The 17,082-nt window shown below is 43.2% G+C and overlaps 1 protein-coding gene across 16 annotated transcripts in view; it reads right to left on the bottom strand.

Annotated features, from left to right (window-relative positions):
* Positions 1-17,082, bottom strand: part of PROM1 (prominin 1) — a 154,486-nt gene that overhangs the window by 113,283 nt on the left and 24,121 nt on the right. For 4 of the 16 annotated variants that reach the window (XM_017958587.3, XM_017958588.3, XM_017958589.3 and 1 more), the window contains exon 1: positions 1,535-1,849. The exons of 4 other annotated variants lie outside the window; for them this stretch is intronic. The gene's annotated coding sequence lies outside the window, so the exon portion shown is untranslated. 8 more of the 16 variants (XM_009206559.4, XM_009206560.4, XM_009206562.4 and 5 more) reach the window with 4 other exon arrangements.

The following is a 17,082-nucleotide window of genomic DNA, read 5'->3' as shown; positions in this document are numbered from 1 at the left end:
GCCCTCGCGGGCTCCAGGAGCAACCTGTTGCGGAAGGAAGCCTGGGGCGCCTGCTTCCCCGCCCTTTACCTCCAAACCACCTCCAGGCCAATCCCCCTCCCAGTCTAGCTCCCTTCTGGGAGGAAGCCTCTCGCGAGCTGCGGGACACAAAAGAATGAGCGGCGGGGCGGGCGCGGGAAGCCAAGAGACTCCAGGAATTCGCAGCCGCGCAGGGGAGGGGGTTGCCGGAGTAACTTGGCTGCTCCGAGCTTGTCGGCGCCAGTTCCCCGCCGCGGCCCCTGTTGGGCACCGATCGGGGGAGATCTTGCCAGAGAGAAGGGGTTCCGGAGCTAGTTCCTCCTTCCGATCTGACTCCCTGCCTCTCCAGACGCGGGCTCTGGGGAAACTGATTCCGAGCTTCCGACTTTCTACAGCCATGAAGCTCCTGGTCTGTCCAAGCTCCTCTTTGTTGTCCGGTCGGCGCGTTCTGGCAGGGTGCGCCTTGAGCACCCCAGTTCTCCATCTAGCGATAGCCGCGGGTCCCCGCACATGCATGCAGAAGGGCCGTGGAGTGGGAGGCTGGGAAGGTGCTTTGAGCCAGGGGTGCCTGCGTTCTCCCATGGACGCCGGGAGATGGCTTCGCTTTGCACCCCCGTATCCCTCCTCCAGCCGTGGTCTACTGCACAGTGTTGGCCCCTTTCCGCACTCAGCCGGGGAAGCTCAGCGCCTCACGTCCCCGGGGCCATCCCTAGAGCTTCTTTTACTGCAGACTCGTTCCCAAGACCCTGGCAAACCTCACCTCGGTCGTCGTTCTCGCGGAGAGCGAGTCCGAAGTCTCTGGGGCCCCGGTCCGGTTCGCACACCCACCTCCGACTCCCGCTCCGGAACCACAGCCGCCGGCTACAGCCGCCGGCTACCCCCACCACAGCCCCCACCCCAGTGGATGGAAAGAAGACCCAAGCGGGGCGGCGCGGGCCACCACTCAGCGGAAAAAGTTTGGGTTGGCCGGGCACCGGGACCACCACGCGCTCCCCGCAGTCCCTCTGGCCCCCAGCCGCTGTCCGGGTCCGCACCACCTGCTAAGGGGCCAGGGCGGCGGCGCAGAGGGCTAGGATAAGGGGGGCGCAGAGAGAACCCGTCCACTCCTCACTGTACACCCCCAGTACAGTGGAAGGAGTGCGCTCAGCCCCGCGCCTGGTCAGCAGATGCCTCTCTCGCTCCGGGATGAGGACCCAGCTACTCACCGTGCACCCGGCTCCCGCTCCTGCTCGCGCCCTAGTCACCGCTGCCGCCGCCCTTCCCTTAGCTAGCCAGGCCCTGGCTCGTGAATTATTTATGACCCGGCTTCGGGGACCACCGCGACGGCTTTCGGAGAGCCCGCCCCGACCGCCGGCCGGGGAGGGGCTCAGGCGGCCAGCTGCCGGACCCTTGTACATGGCTGGAGGCAGGAGAGAGGGCCCGGTGCCCCGGGGGACCTGTTGCGGCTTCCTCTGTCCCGGGCGGGGACCTGGGTATGGAGTCGCCATAATGGGAAGGATTCCTTAAACATACTCACCGCGGCGGGACTGCTGAGCGCGTGGCCAGGTGTGGCGTGGGGATCTGCCTCAGTCACTTAATGATCGCGAAACCCAAGCCCTGGACGCAGTCTGATTGGACCGGCTGAGTTGCTTCGCCACGTTGCCCGGGGCGCCCACCAGCACCTGGACAGCATCCATTTCCTGTAGAGGTGCCTGCTCAACCCCCGCACCCCCTTCTTGCAACACTCGCTCCTTTTACCCCAACAGAGTCCCTTACTTAGAATGCAGCTACCCTCCTAAAAACTCTCCTTTCTCATCCCAGCCGCCTAATTGGCGGCTTCTGTTGCCTAATCCCAATGCAATTAAAAAAAAAAAAAAAAAAAAAAAGAAAACATTTGAATCCTTAGTGTGCAGCAGTACCAATGCTAGTGGCTGAAGCAGTTGAAAAACGGCATAAAGCAATACACGCTTCCATGTGTACACACAGGCATCTGCTACAACATGAAGCCACTGCACCTTCTTTTCTCACTGCCTGTTGGTCTTCCCGCTCTGTGAGTTGCAGCTCACTCCCGGAGTCTTCACCTTGCTACTTAGCTGAGTGGTGGAAACCTGTCGGAAGTAATCACTCCGTGTCTAACTGTCCTCACCAATTTGCACTTCACTTATTCACCACTTCTTATCTTGAAATGAGAATACTGTACTCTCTGGCAGGCCAAAAAAAAAAAGACTTAGGTAAGAAAAACACCTTCAGGATTGTGTCTAGCATACAGTAGGTGTTTAATACATGTTTGTGATATGGATAGACAGATGAAAGAATAGATGCACAAGCTACACATGAATGATAGGCAGGAACATTAAGTCACTCTCTTTTTCATATACCCCAGAATCTAACATAAAACAGGTACTGGAAAATAAGCATTTTTTGTTTTTAATAGTTAGATTGATCTTGAGTGTGTATATTTCTAGACAAGAAATGTTAGTTCAGAAAACTTCCAAAAATTACACTAGGACATGGCAAGGTTAGATGATTTGGTTCTGTGTCCCCACCTGAATCTCATATTGAATTATAATTCACTGGGAGAGGGACCTAGTGGGAGGTGATTGGATTATGGTGGCGGATTTTCCCCCTTGCTGTTCTCATCATAGTGAGTGAGTTCTCATGATATCTGATGTTTTAAAAGTGTGTGGCACTTCCCCTTTGCTCGTTCTGTCTCTCCTGCTGCCATATGAAGATGTGCTTGCTTTCCCTTCTCCTTCCACCATAATTGTAAGTTTCCTGAAGCCTCTCTGGCCATGCCTACTATACAGCCTCTGAAACCCAGTCTCAGGTAGTTCTTCATAGCAATGTGAGATCAAACGAATATGGGTGGGAAACAAATCTTCTAGTCAGGGCAGATTTCCCCTCTGCAGCCCCTGCAGATCAGAAGCCTCTGGTTGAACATCTCCTGGGGCCCCATAAACCTGCTCCTAGATAGCACTCTTAGACTGGAGCTAGCGAAAGAGGTGAGTTCTCAGAGGAGTGGGTCCTGATCTCCGTCAAAGTTTGGTCCTGCCTTTTTTAATCGCTGTGACTTTGGCTGCTTAATATTTCTCTGAGCCTCAGTTTCCTGGTCTGCAAAATGAAGACAGTTATAACTCACAGGACTCATTTTCATTTCTAATAATACCAACAACAGTAGTATCAGTAGAGAGGGATGAAGCAAGATGGTCAAATAGAAGGTTTGACCACCACCCCTCCTCCACCTCAGCCAGGAACACAATTTAACAACTATCTACACACACAAGAAGCACCTTCATAAGAACCAAAAATCAGGTCAGTAACCACAATACCTGGTGTTAACTTCATATTACTGAGAGAGGCACTGAAGAAGGCAGGAAAGATAGTTTTGATTTGCCAGTGCCACCAGTCCTCCATTCCCCAGCAGCAGCAGCCTTGTGGATTGGGAAAAGGAGAGTGCAGTGATTGTGAGATTTTGAATTGAACTCAGTGCTGCCCTGTCATAGCAGAAAGCAAAACTAGGCTGAACTCAGCCAATGCCTGCCCATGGAGGGAGCTGGGACTACAGGTGCCCGCCACCTCGCCCGGCTAGTTTTTTGTACTTTGTAGTAGAGGCGGGGTTTCACCGTGTTAGCCAGGATGGTCTCGATCTCCTGACCTCGTGAGACCGATCTCCTGACTTCGTGATCCGCCCGTCTCGGCCTCCCAAAGTGCTGGGATTACAGGCGTGAGCCACCGCGCCTGGCCGGCAGTATTTGTTGATCATTAACTTTACCATCTTAGAAAAAGGGAAGTGGCAGGATAATAGGATCATCGTAGGGAGAAGGTCAGTAGTAAGATATATGAATAAAGATCTCTGGCCGGGCGCGGTGGCTCACGCCTGTAATCCCAGCACTTTGGGAGGGCGAGGCGGGCGGATCATGAGGTCAGGAGCTCGAGACCATCCTGGCTAACACGGTGAAACCACGTTCTCTACTAAAAATACAAAAAACTAGCCGGGCGTGGTGGCGGGCGCCTGTGGTCCCAGCTACTCGGGAGGCTGAGGCAGGGGAATGGCGTAAACCCGGGAGGCGGAGCTTGCAGTGAGCCGAGATCGCGCCACTGCACTCCAGCCTCAGCGACAGAGCAAGACTCCGTCTCAAAAATAAAAAAAAATAAAATAAAAAAAAAAGATCTCTGGGACCTAAGTTTAAGGAAAAGTGCTGTGCCTTGATATGCATATGTAAACATCTCCATAGACCTTTTTAGTGCATAAAGAGCAGCATTGCGCTAGCAAGTCCCACCTTTCGCCCTAAGGTGGTTTTCTCCTTTCTCAGTAAACAGAACATACAATCGTGTTTTACACCGAGATGTTCCATTGCTCAGGGACGGGCAGGAGACAGATGCTTTTCTCTATCTCAACTGCCAAGAGGCCTTCTTTCCTCTTACACTAGTCCTCCTCAGCACACACCCTTCACGCATGTCAGGCTGGGGGACGATCAGGTCTTTCCCTTCCCACAAGGCCATATTTCAGACTATCACATGGAGAGAAACCTTAGACAATACCTAACTTTCCTAGGCAGAGGTCCCCGTGACCTTTGGCAGTGTAGGTGTCCCTGGGTACTTGAGATTAAGAGAATGGTGATGACTTTTCACAAGCATACTGCCTTCAGGCACTTGTTTAACAAAGCACACCCTGCACAGCCCAAAATCCATTAAACCTTGAGTCACCACAGCACATGTCTCTTGCAAGGACAAGGTTGGGGGTAGGGTCACAGATTAACAGCATCTCAAATACAGAACAAAATGGAGTCTCTTATATCTTCTTTCTAGATAGACATGGTAACAGTCTGATCTTTCTTTTCCCCCACAGACAAGCTCTAGCCAGAGGGAACAGCCCATACCAGAGGTGAAAACTAGAGTTTCAGTAAAGTGCTCTGGGACCCTAAATAACCTTTAAGGCAGTTTAGGGCCAAAAGGACAGCAACTCCTAAGCAAGCCCAAATGCTGAGCTCAGAGCCAGTAGACTTGGAGGGCATGCGACTTACTGAGACACCAGACAGGGGAGCTAAGGGAGTGCTTGTAACACCCCTGCCCCAACCCCAGGTAGCGCTGTTAGTGGCTCTTCACCACTGCTTGCCCTTTTCTAGCACCCATGCCTCTTTTACCCCAGCAGAGCTCTCTTCTTGGAATGCAGCTACCCTCCTAAAAACGCTCCACTCTCAAAAACTCTCAGCCACATTAGACCCTTCTGTTGCCTAATCCCAATGCAATTAAAAAACAAACAAACAAACAAACAAAAAAATCATTTGGATCCTTAGTGTCTGCATCAGTCCCAATGCTAGTGGCTGGATTGATTAAAAATAGCATGAAGAGACCCATTCCTTCTGCTTAAAGAGAAGAGGGGGAAGAGTAAAGAGGACTTTGTTATCTTGAATACCAGTTTAGCCACAGTAGGACAGGGCATCAGTCAGAGTCATCAGGCCCCCATCCCAGGTCCTAACTTGTGGATAACATTTCTAGACACATCCTGGGCCAGAAGGGAAGCTGCTGCCTTGAAGGGAAAGATACAGTCTGGGCAGGACCCATCACCTGTTGGCTAAAGAGCCCTTGGGCTCTGAATAGCCAGAAGCAATACCCAGGTAGTACACTGTGGTTCTTGGCTGAGACTCTGAGATCTGCTGGTTTCAGGTGAGACCCAGTACATTCCCAGCTGTGGTGGCTACTGTAAGAGACCCCTTCTGCTTGAGAAAAGCAGAAGGAAAGGTAAAGAGGATGTTTTCCTTCCCCTTAGGTACCAGCTCAGCCACAGGGAGGTAGAGTACTAAGCAGACTCTTTGGGTAGTCTTCAATGCCCAGACCCCCAGGAAAACATGACCTCACCAAACAAACTAAATAAGTCCCCAGGGAACAATCCTGGAGAAATAGAGACATGTGATCTTTCAGGCAGAGAATTCAAAATCGGTGTCTTGAAGAAACTCAGAGAAAATTAAGATAACACGGAGAAGGAATTCAGAATTCTATCAGATAAAATTCATAAAGATATTGAAATAATTTTAAAGAATCAAGCAGAAATTTTCAAGTTTAAAAATGCAACTGACATACTGAAGAATGCATCAGAGTCTTTCAATAGCAGAATTGATCAAGGAGAAGAAATAGTGCACTTAAAGACAGGCTATTTGAAAACACACAGTCACAGGAGACAAAGAAAAAAGAATAAAAAATAATGAAGCATGCCTACAAGATCTAGAAAATTATCTTAAAAAGCAAATCTAAGAGTTACTGGCCTTAAAGACAAGGTCAAGAAAGAGATGGGATAGAAAGATTATTCAAAGGGATAATATTAGAGAACCACTCAAACCTATAGAAAAGTATCAGTATCCAAGTACAAGAATTGTATAGAACATCTAGCAGATAAACCCAAAGAAGACTACTGCAAGGCATGCAATAATCAAATTCCCAGAGGTCTAGGATAAAGGATCCTAAAAGCAGCAAAAGAAAAGAAACAATTAACAAACAATGGAGCTACAATACATCTGGCAGCAGACTGTTCAGTGGAAACCTGACAGCCCAGGAGAGAGTGGCATGACATATTTAAGCTGCTGAAGGGAAAAAACTTTTACCCTAGAATAATATATACAGCAAAAACATTCTTCAAACATGAAGGAGAAATAAAGACTTTCTCAGACAAACAAAAGCTGAGGGATTTCATCAACACCAGACCTGTCCTACAAGAAATGCTATAAGGAGTTATTCAATCTGAAAGAAAAGGATGTTAATAAGCAATAGGAAATAATCTAAAGATATAAAACTCCCTGGTAATCGCAAGTACACAGAAAAACACAGAATGTTATAACACTGTAACTGTGATGTGTAAACTACTCTTATCTTAAGTAGAAAGACTAAACGATGAACCAATCAAAAATAATAACTATGACAACTTGTCAAGACATAGACAGCACAATAAAATATAAGGAGAAACAACAAAGAGTTTGGAAGCAAGGGGAGGAAGTTAAGGTGTAGAGCTCTTATTAGTTTTCTTTGTTTATGCAATCAGTATTAAGTAATTACTAGCATAAAATAGTGGGTTATAAGAAGATAGTTTTTGCAAGCCTCACGAGAACTTCAAGTCAAAGAAACACAAAGAATACACAAAAAGAAAAAGCAAGCTATTAAATCATACCACCAGCGAAAAGTACCTTTGCTAGAAGGAAGACAGGAAGAAATGAAAGAAGGAAGAGAACACCCCAAAACAACCAAAAAGCAAATAATTAAAGAGCAGGAGTAAGTCCTTACTTATCAATAATAATATTGAATGTAAATGGACTAAACTCTGCAATCAAAAGACATAGAGTGGCTGAATGGATTAAAAAATAAGACCCATTGGTCTATTGCCTACAATAAACATATGTGACCTACGATGACACAAATAGACTGAAAATAAGGAACATAAAAAAATATTCCATGCCAATGGAAACCAAGAAAAGAGCAGGAGTAGCTATACTTAGATCAGACAAAACAGATTTCAAAACAAAAACTATAAGAAGAGACAAAGGTCATTATATAATGAGAAAAGGATCAATTCAGTAAGAGTATCTAACAATTGTAAATGTATATGCACCAAACACTTGATCATCTAGATATATAAGGCAAATATTATTAGAGTTAAAAAGACTGATAGACCTCAATACAATAACAGTTGGAGACGTCAACATCCCACTTTCAGCTTTGGACAGATCTTCCAGACAGAAAATCAACAAAGAAACATCAGACTTAATCTGCACTGTCGAATGAGCCTTAAAGATATTTACAGAACATTTCATGCAATGCCTGCAGAAGAGATATTCTTTTCCTCAACACATGGATCATTTTCAAGGATAGACCATATGTTAGGTCAAAAACAAGTCTTAAGACATTTTTCAAAAACCTGAAATAGCATCAAGCATCTTCCCTGACTACAATGGAATAAAACTAGAAATCAATAACAAGAATGATTTTGGAAACTATACAAACACGTGGAAATGAAACAACATGCTCCATAATGACCAGTGGGTCAATAAAGAAATTAAGAAGAAAATTGAAAAATTTCTTGAACAAATGATAATGGAAAGACAACATATCAAAATCTGTGGGGTACAATGAAAACAATACTAAAGGGAATGTTTGTAGCTAAAAGTGCCTACATCGACAAAGAGCAACTTCAAATAAATAACTTGATGATGCATCTAAAAGAACTAAAAAAGACAGATAAAATAAACCCAAAATTAATAGAAAAAAATAAATTCTAAACATCAGAACATAAATAAATGAAATTGAAATAAAGAAAACAAAAGATCAACAAAAAGAAAAGTTTGTTTTTTGAAAAGATAAACAAAATTGACAAAACTTTAACCAGAATAACTAAGAAAAAAGAGAGAAGACTTGAATAAATAAAGTCAGACATGACAAAGGAGACACTACAACTGATACAGTAGAAATTCAAAGGATCATTAGTGGATACTCTGAGCAACTATATGCCAATAAACTGGAAAATCTAGAAGAAATAGCCAAGGGATCCTGAGCAAAAAGAACAAAACTTGAGTGATCACATTACCTGACTTCAAATTACACTGCAGAGCTATAGTAACCAAAATGGCAGGATATTGGCACAAAAACAGATATACGGACCACTGGAACAAAATAAAGGACCCAGAAATAAATCCATACATATACAGTGAATGCATTTTTGACAGGAGAAAGGACAGTCTCTTCAATAAGTGGTGCTGGGGAAACTGGATATCCATATGCAGAAGAATAAAACTAAACCCATATCCCTTGCCATATACAAAAATCAAACCAAAATGGATAAAAGACTTACATCTAAAACTCCAAGCTATGCAACTAGTACCAAAAAACACTGGGGAAATTCTAAAGGACATTGGATTAGGCCAAGATTGCTTGAGGAATATTCCACAACGACAGGCGACCAAAGCAAAAAATGGACAAATGGGATCACATCAAGTTTAAAAACTTCTGGGCAGCAAAGGAAGCACTCAACAAAGAAGAGACAACAACCCACAGAATGGGAGAACATATTTGCAAACTACCCATCTAACAAGGAACTAATAACCAGAATATAATAAAGAATTCCAACCACTCTGTAGGAAAAAAAAAATCTAATACTCTGATTTTAAAAATGGGCAAGAGATCTGAATAGACATTTTCCAAAAGAAGACATACAAATGGCAAACAGGCCTACGAAAAGGTGCTCAACATCACTGATCATCAGAGAAATGTAAATCAAAACTACAATGAGATCTCATCTCACCCCAGTTAAAATGACTTTTATCCAAAAGACAAGCAATAACAATAGATGGCAAGGATGTGGTGAAAAGGGAACCCTTGCACACTGTTGGAGGGAATGTAAATTAGTACAACCACTATGGAGAATGGTTTGGAGGCTACTTAAAAAACTAAAAATGGAGTACCATATGACCCAGCAATGCCACTGCTGGGTATATACATAAAAGAAAGGAAATCAGTATATCAAAGAGATAGCTGCACTCCCATGTCGGCTGCAGCACTCTTCACAATAGCCAAGATTTGGAAGCAACTTAAGTGTCCATCAATACGTGAATAAAGAAAATGTGGTATATATACACAATGGAGTACTATTTAGCCATAAAAAGAATGAGCTCCTGTCATTTGTAATAACATAGATAAAACTGGAGGTCATTATGTTAAATGACATAAGCCTGGCACAGAAAGGCAAACTTCACATGTTCTCACTTACTTGTAGGACCTAAGAATTAAGACAATTGAACTCCTGGAGATAGAGAGTGGAAGGATGGTTAACAGAGGCTGGGCAGGGTAGTGAAGTGGTGGGGAGAAAGAAAGGGTGGTTAATGAGTACAAAAAATAGAAGGAATGGATAAGGTATAATATTTGCTGGTACAATAGGATAATTGTAGTTTAAAACAATTTAATCCTACATTTTAAAATAACTAAAGATACAATTGAATTGAAAGATCAAGGCTTGAGGGGACGGATACCCCATTTACCCTTATGTGCTTATTACATATTGCATGCCTGTACCAAAATATCTCACGTAACCCATAAATATATACACCTACTCTGTATTCACGAAAATTTAAAAAAAAAAAAAAAAAAAAAAACAGTAGTAGTGAGAGTAACACCCACACTTAATGAGCATTTATATGAATGAGGCACTGGCTTTAAATTAATTATTTTACGTAACCTTAGCAACAACAGCAGTTTGAGATCACCTTATTATTTCTATCTTAAAGATAAGGCTAAAATAGGTTCAGTAACCTGAGGCCACCCAGGTAGTAAGTCAAGCACTAAATTTGAACTCAGATCTGGCCCATGATCACCAATGCACCAGAAGATAACATAAAACCTTTTCAGGCCACTGCCACGTTCTATTGAAATGGGTGGCTAACTGCCTTATGGTAGGGCACCGAACGTTTTAACTATTTCTACCCATTTCCATACCGTATCCCAACATCTCCACCTGGATCATTGTGGTTGTTCAATAAGTGAGTGAATTAATAATAAACAATATTATGACCTAGTCTGGGCAGCCTTTTGCAGGCAGTGACAAGACCTAATGATTTGTTCCACTCAATTCCACTTGGAACTCTCATTCTACAATCCAGCAATGTAGCTCAACTGAATGCCTACATCGTTTGTTACATGCAAGGCTAAAGGGTGAGATGTTTATTCCCATACACACATACTCAGAATCATTAGATGCAAAAACTTAGATCTTTCTTTCTGAAATTACTGCTCATTTTTCCTGCCCAGATGAAATCTAAACATGAAGTAGCGTGATGTTCCAGAAAGAGAACTGGACTGAGAGCCAGGAGATTCATTCAGGCCCCATCAGCTGCCAACATGGGCCCTGGTAAGTCACCTAACCTTCCTGGGTCTCACACTCCTCAGCACAATAGCCGTGCTCAGTGACTACATGGGCTAGTGGCTGAGGAAAGGTTTTAGTTATTTTTCTCTGAGTCACTAAGACTAAAACAAAATAGGTTTGTGCGCAAATTATTCCAGTTAACCTAATAATTTCTACCATGAACAACCATGCTTTAAAAAAATTATGTTTTTGTGTAACCAACAAACATGGTAGCATATGACCCTGTAAGAAAGAGAACTGTGTCATCTCACCACATGCTGCTCTGCTCTCCTAAGACTGAAATTTGTGTACAAGATAGTCAAGGAGAGAGGGAGAAGAAAGGGGAAGACGAAGGAGAAAGAGAGAGAGGAGGATTGAATAGCTTCATGCAAGCCACAGTTACCCTGTAAATATTTAACTGCATGATTTCCTGTTCCTCTTGTCTTTTTTTTTTTTTTTTTTTTCTCCCTTGCTCTGGACTTGGATACCAAAATAGCATTGCTGGTGTTTAATAACCAAAAGCCAGGCAAACATTCTTCTTGTACTTCAAGCACCTTCAGGTATGATTTGTAACTGGTCATCGAGCCCATTCCACACTAACTCAAAGGCAGAGGAAGAAAACCTCAATCCAGCTTGAACAAAGGGGAGGAGAGAGCAAGATGGAGCCGGGCAAGGGCAGTGCCTCAGAGCTTGGATTCGCAATGTGAAAGCTGGGGAGCAGTTGGGAAACTCAGTCACATGTTGATGGGGGCTGTGAGGAGTAGTTTTCTCTTTCATGAGTCAAAATCTGTTTTTCAGTGATCATTTCAAATAAAGTTCTCATCTCTAGAGCCAGCTTTCATCTGTGCATTTCCCTCTGACATCATTTTTAATATGCGCCACCTCCAGTGGGGCTTTGTAACTTACCTTTAGTAACCACGTGGAAAAAGGGAGAGCAGCACAAAAAGCATTGGGTACTTTCTCTCACCTGCTCCAGGAAGGGGAGGTTCCATCCACCAAAGTGCTATGGAGAGATTGCTGAAGGGGGCAATCAGGAGAATTCCATAATTTCTGATTCTATAGTTGTCAATTTTTATCATAATCCATAAAAGATTTGCCCAACGACTTATAATTTATACAACAGCAAAACATATTGCTATGATAAGCAATGTTTCACCTTTCTTGGAATAATTACTATGACTAGCTTTCTCTAAAGACTTACTAATTTGCCCTTATTCCCGTCATCATCTGAAAGGACTTATGAAGCATCTGCTAGTCAGTCAGTCATTCCTTCAGTGATATTCACTCTGCACCTACTATAGGTCGGAGTTAGGGACTCTAGTTACCGAAACGACCTCTGACCCAGAACATACATATGAAAATGAACTTTTTATCAAACGTTGTCTTTTTTCATGCTGATCCCTTGCATATTTACCCCATGTGAAACATTTTTCTTAAAAGCAGTCTCCGCAAAATTCTCTTCTGCTTCATATTTTATCTGCTACCTGAGCTATAATCAGATAATTATTTTAAACCCAGAAAACTTCATGCTAATTCGAGCACTCTTCCTTTTTGCCAGAGCAATCAAAGTGTTAAATTATAGTGCCAGCCAGCCACTTATGTAGAGAAGGGAAAAATAATAGCAATTTTTGTATAGTGGGAAAACCATGGCATGTGAAGGTCAAATAGACCTGGGAATGGGTCCTAGCTCTGCTACTCCATTCATTCTCTCATTCATTCACTCACTCATGCATTCAACAGATGTTGATTGTGTTGTTTCTGCAGGACAGACCAAGCGAAGAGATATAGCAGAGAAGAAAATAAAGCCCCCTGCCCTTCCAGAAATTATATCTTACAGAGGAGAGCACTAAACAAGCCACCAAATCTATAGGCATGTCACTGTATAGCCTTAAATAAGTTCACCTTAAATACTTCACCTCTCTGAGGTTCAGTCTCCTCACCTATAAAATAGAGGTCTTGCAAAGATTAAATGAGGTTATATATGTGTAATACCTGGCACACAGTAGGCAACAAATGGTAGCTATTATTTCTGCTCTATTTCTTTGTCAAGCTCTCTCTCACAACCACCACATCCCCTTTTTAAAAAATTTTCCAGTTTCCTAAATTAAGAGTACAGGGCTATTGAATCCACAAGCTAAATCTTCATTTCACAAATATTTACATATTACATCTTGAGGATTTGGAAGGTTCCAGGCCAGAAAGATCTAAGGAGCTAGACATATGCTGACCTGTAAGCGGGATCATCTAAGGGAATTACTCTCTACGATTACACTCTAGGAATTACTGGAGTCTGGAGAGGTGAGTGCCTTGATTGTATTTCGATTGGCTAGGCTATATTTCAATTGGCTAGGCTATATTACAATTCTCCAAGATTAGAAGTTAAATTTTGGAAGACCAATAGCAATGCAAATGAATGTTCTCCAGGAGGTATCAATTAATCTCTACCCTGTAGAAAAGATCCCAAACATAGCACTTTATTGCCCTATAGGATATTGAAAAGTTTTACCTCTATTAGAAAATATTCATTTCAGGGGGTGGAGCAAGATGATCACAAAGAAACCTCCACTGATCGCTCCACCATAGGAACACCAAATTTTAACAACTGTCTGCACATGGAAGAGCACCTTCATGAGGACCAAAAATCAGGTAAGCAATCACAGTGCCTGGTTTTAACTTCCTATCACTGAAAGAGGCACTGAAGACGGTAGTAAAGACATCTTGAATCACCTATGCCACCTCCCAACATCCCCCCAAAGCAGCCATGTAGCATAAAGAGAGAATATGCACTTGGGGGAGAGACAGCACAGTGACTGGGGGCTTTGCGTTGAATTCAGTGCTGCAGAGAGCAAGAGCAAAGAGGAAAACCATGCTGAACTCAGCCTGTGCCTACCCACAGAGGGAGCATTTGGATCAGACCCAGTCAGAGGGGAAGTGCCCATCCCAGCAGTTGGAAACTGAGTTTCTAGGAGAGCCTTGCTACTGCAGGCTAAAGTGCTCTGGGGTTCCAAGCGAACCTGAAAGGCAGGCAGTCTAGGACACAAGGACTGCAATTTTTAGGCAAGTCCTGATGCTGTGCTGGACTTAGAGACAATGGACTAGGGTAAAGCATGACCTAGTGAGATACCAGGTCGGGTGGCTGGGGGAGTACTTGCTCCACCCCTCTCTCAATCCCAGGCAGCCTAGCTCACAGCAACAAAAGTGACTCTCCTTCTGTTTGAGGACAGAAGAGTGAAGAGTAAAGAGGATTTTGTCTTGGATCTTGGATACCAACTCAGCCACAGTAGGACAGGGCAGTGGGCAGAGTTGTGAGGCCCCCATATCAGGCTCTAGCTCCCACATGACATTTCTAGAAACACCCTGAGCCAGGAAGGAACCTGCTGCCTTGAAGGGAAGAACCCAGTCCTGGCAGGATTCATCACCTGTTGATTAAAGAACTCATGGGCCCTTAACAACCAACAGCAACATGCAGGTAGAAAACTTGCTTCTTGAGTGAGACTCTGAGATGTCCTGGCTTCAGGTATCAGCTAGGTCACAGTGGAGGAGAGCACCAAACAGGCTCTTTGGGTACCTGAGTCCAGGCCTAGGCACTTGGACAGCATTTACAGATCTGCCATGGGCCAGATGAAAGCCCACTGCCCTAATGGGCAGTATTCACCACAAGATGAATGAAGAGCCCTGGGCCCTAAGTGAACATCACTGGTGGCCTGGCAGAGCTCCTTGTGGGCCAGTAGTAGTGGTGACCACAAGGAGAGGTTGCTCTGCCTCTGAAAACAGGAAGGAAGAGGGATAAGGACTTTGTCTCATGGTTTGAGGTTCCTGTTTAGCTATAGTTAAATAGAACACCAGATAGATTACTAAGGTTTTTGGTCCAATCCCTGGCTGTAACACAGTATCTCTGGACCCACCCAGGGTCTGAGGGAGTTCCTTGCCCTGAAGTAAAGGACACAAACAAGGCTAACTTCACCAGCTCCTGATTGTAGAGCTCTACGGCCTTGATTAAACACAGATGGTAGCCAGGTAGTGGTTACATTAGGCAGTGGACAAGACCCAGTGGAGTCTCAGTGGTGGTGGCCATGGTACCTCTACAAGTCTGCAAGAACCACACATTACATGAGGCCCAAGTCACTCTGAATATCTGGAAAGCATTCCCAAGAAGGATGGGCACAAGCAAGCCCAGAATATGAGGACTACAATAAACACCTAACTCTTTGATGCTCAGACACCAATGAACATCCACAAGCATCCAGACCATCTAGGAAAACATGGCCTCATTAAACAAACTAAATAAGGCCCCAGGGAACAACCCTGGAGATATAGAGATATGTGACCTTTCAGACAGAGAATTCAAAATAACTCTCTTGAGGAAACTCAAAGAAAATTAAGATAACACAAAGAAGGAGTTCAGAATTCTATCAGATAAATTTAACAAAGACATCGAAATAATTTAAAAGAATCAAACAGAAATTTTCGAGTTTAAAAACGCAGTTGTCATACTGAAGAAAGTATCAGAGTCTTTCTACAGCAGAATTGATCAAGGAGAAGAAAGAAATAGTGAATTTGAAGACAGGCTATTTGAAAACACACAGTCAGAGGAGACAAAAGAATAAAGAATAAAAAACAATGTGTAACTGCCCAAATTTGTAACCACCCAAGGGGTTCACCTTGCCTGCTACCTAGACAGAACTGATTTATGAAGATAGGAGAATTGCAATAAAGAGTAATTCACACAGAGCCGGCTGTGCCAGAGACTGGAGTTTTATTACCACAAAAATTAGTCTCTCCAAGCACTTGAGGATCCAAATTTTTAAGGATACTTTCATGAGTAGGGGCCAGTGAGTTGAGAGTGCTGATGATTGGGTCAGATATGAAATCATAGGGAGTCAAAGCTGTCCTCTCGCATTGAGTCATTTCCTGGGTGGGGACCACAAGATCAGATGACCACTTATATTGATCTGGCTGGGTGGTACCAACTGATCCATCAAGTGCAGGGTCTGCAAAATATCTCGAGCACTGATCTTAGGTTTTACAACAGTAATATTATCCCCAGGAGAAATCTGAGGAGGGTCAGAATCTTTTAGCCTCTAGCTGCATGACTCCTAAACCATAATTTCTAATCTTTTGGCTAATCTGTTTCCTACAAGGGCAGTATAGTCCCCAGGCAAGAGGGGTTTGGTTTGGGGAAAGGGTTGTTACTGTCTTTATTTCAAACTATAAACTAAGTTTCTCCCAAAGTTAGTTCAGCCTATGCCCAGGAATGAACAAAGACAACTTGGAGGTTAAAAGCAAGATGGAGTGAGTTAGGCCAGATTTCTTTCACTGCCTCAGTTACAACTTTGCAATGGTGGTTTCAAAAGAAGTATGCCTACAAGATCTAGAAAATTACCTTAAAAAGGCAATCAAAGAGCTATTGACCTTAAAGAGGAGATAGAGAAAGAGATAGGGGTAGAAAGATTATTCAGAGGGAAAATATCAGAGAACCACCCAAACCCATACAAATATATCAATATCAAAGTGTAAGAATGTTAGAGAACACCAAGCAGATTTAACTCTAAGAAGACTACCTCAAGGCATAATCAAACTCCCAAAGGTCAAGGATAAAGAATCCTAAAAGCAGTAAGAGCAAAGAAACAAATTACAATGAAGTTCTAATACATCTGGCAGCAAGATTTTCAGTGGAAACCTGACAGACCAGCAGAGAGTGGCATGACACATTTAAAGTGGTGAAAGAAAAAAACTTACACTGTAGAACAGTATACACAGCAAAAATATTCTTACAGCATGAAGGAGTAATACTTTCCCAGACAAACAAAAGCTGACGAATTTCATCAACATCAGATCTGTCCTACAATAAATGCTAAAGGAAAGACTTCAATTTGAAAGAAAAGGACAGTAATGAGCAACAAGAAAAATCATCTGAAGATCCAAAACTCACTGGTAATAGTAAGTGCACAAATAACAAGGAATATTATAACACCGTAACCGTGGTATATTAACTACTCTTAAGGAGAAAGACTAAACGATAAATAAACCAAAAATAATAACTACCACAACTGTTCAAGACATAGACAATGAGATATAAAGAGAAACAAAAAGTTATAAAGCAGGAGGATGAAGTTAAGGTGCAGAGTTTTTATTATTTTTATTAATTTTCTTTTTGCCTGTTTGTTTATATAATCAGTGTTAAATTGTCACTAGTTTAAAATAATAGG

Source organism: Papio anubis, chromosome 3 (genome assembly GCF_008728515.1).
Source record: "Papio anubis isolate 15944 chromosome 3, Panubis1.0, whole genome shotgun sequence".
NCBI lineage: Eukaryota > Metazoa > Chordata > Mammalia > Primates > Cercopithecidae > Papio > Papio anubis.
The sequence above is the reverse complement of the archived record's forward strand: the minus strand, read 5'-3'. Positions and strand labels throughout refer to the sequence as shown.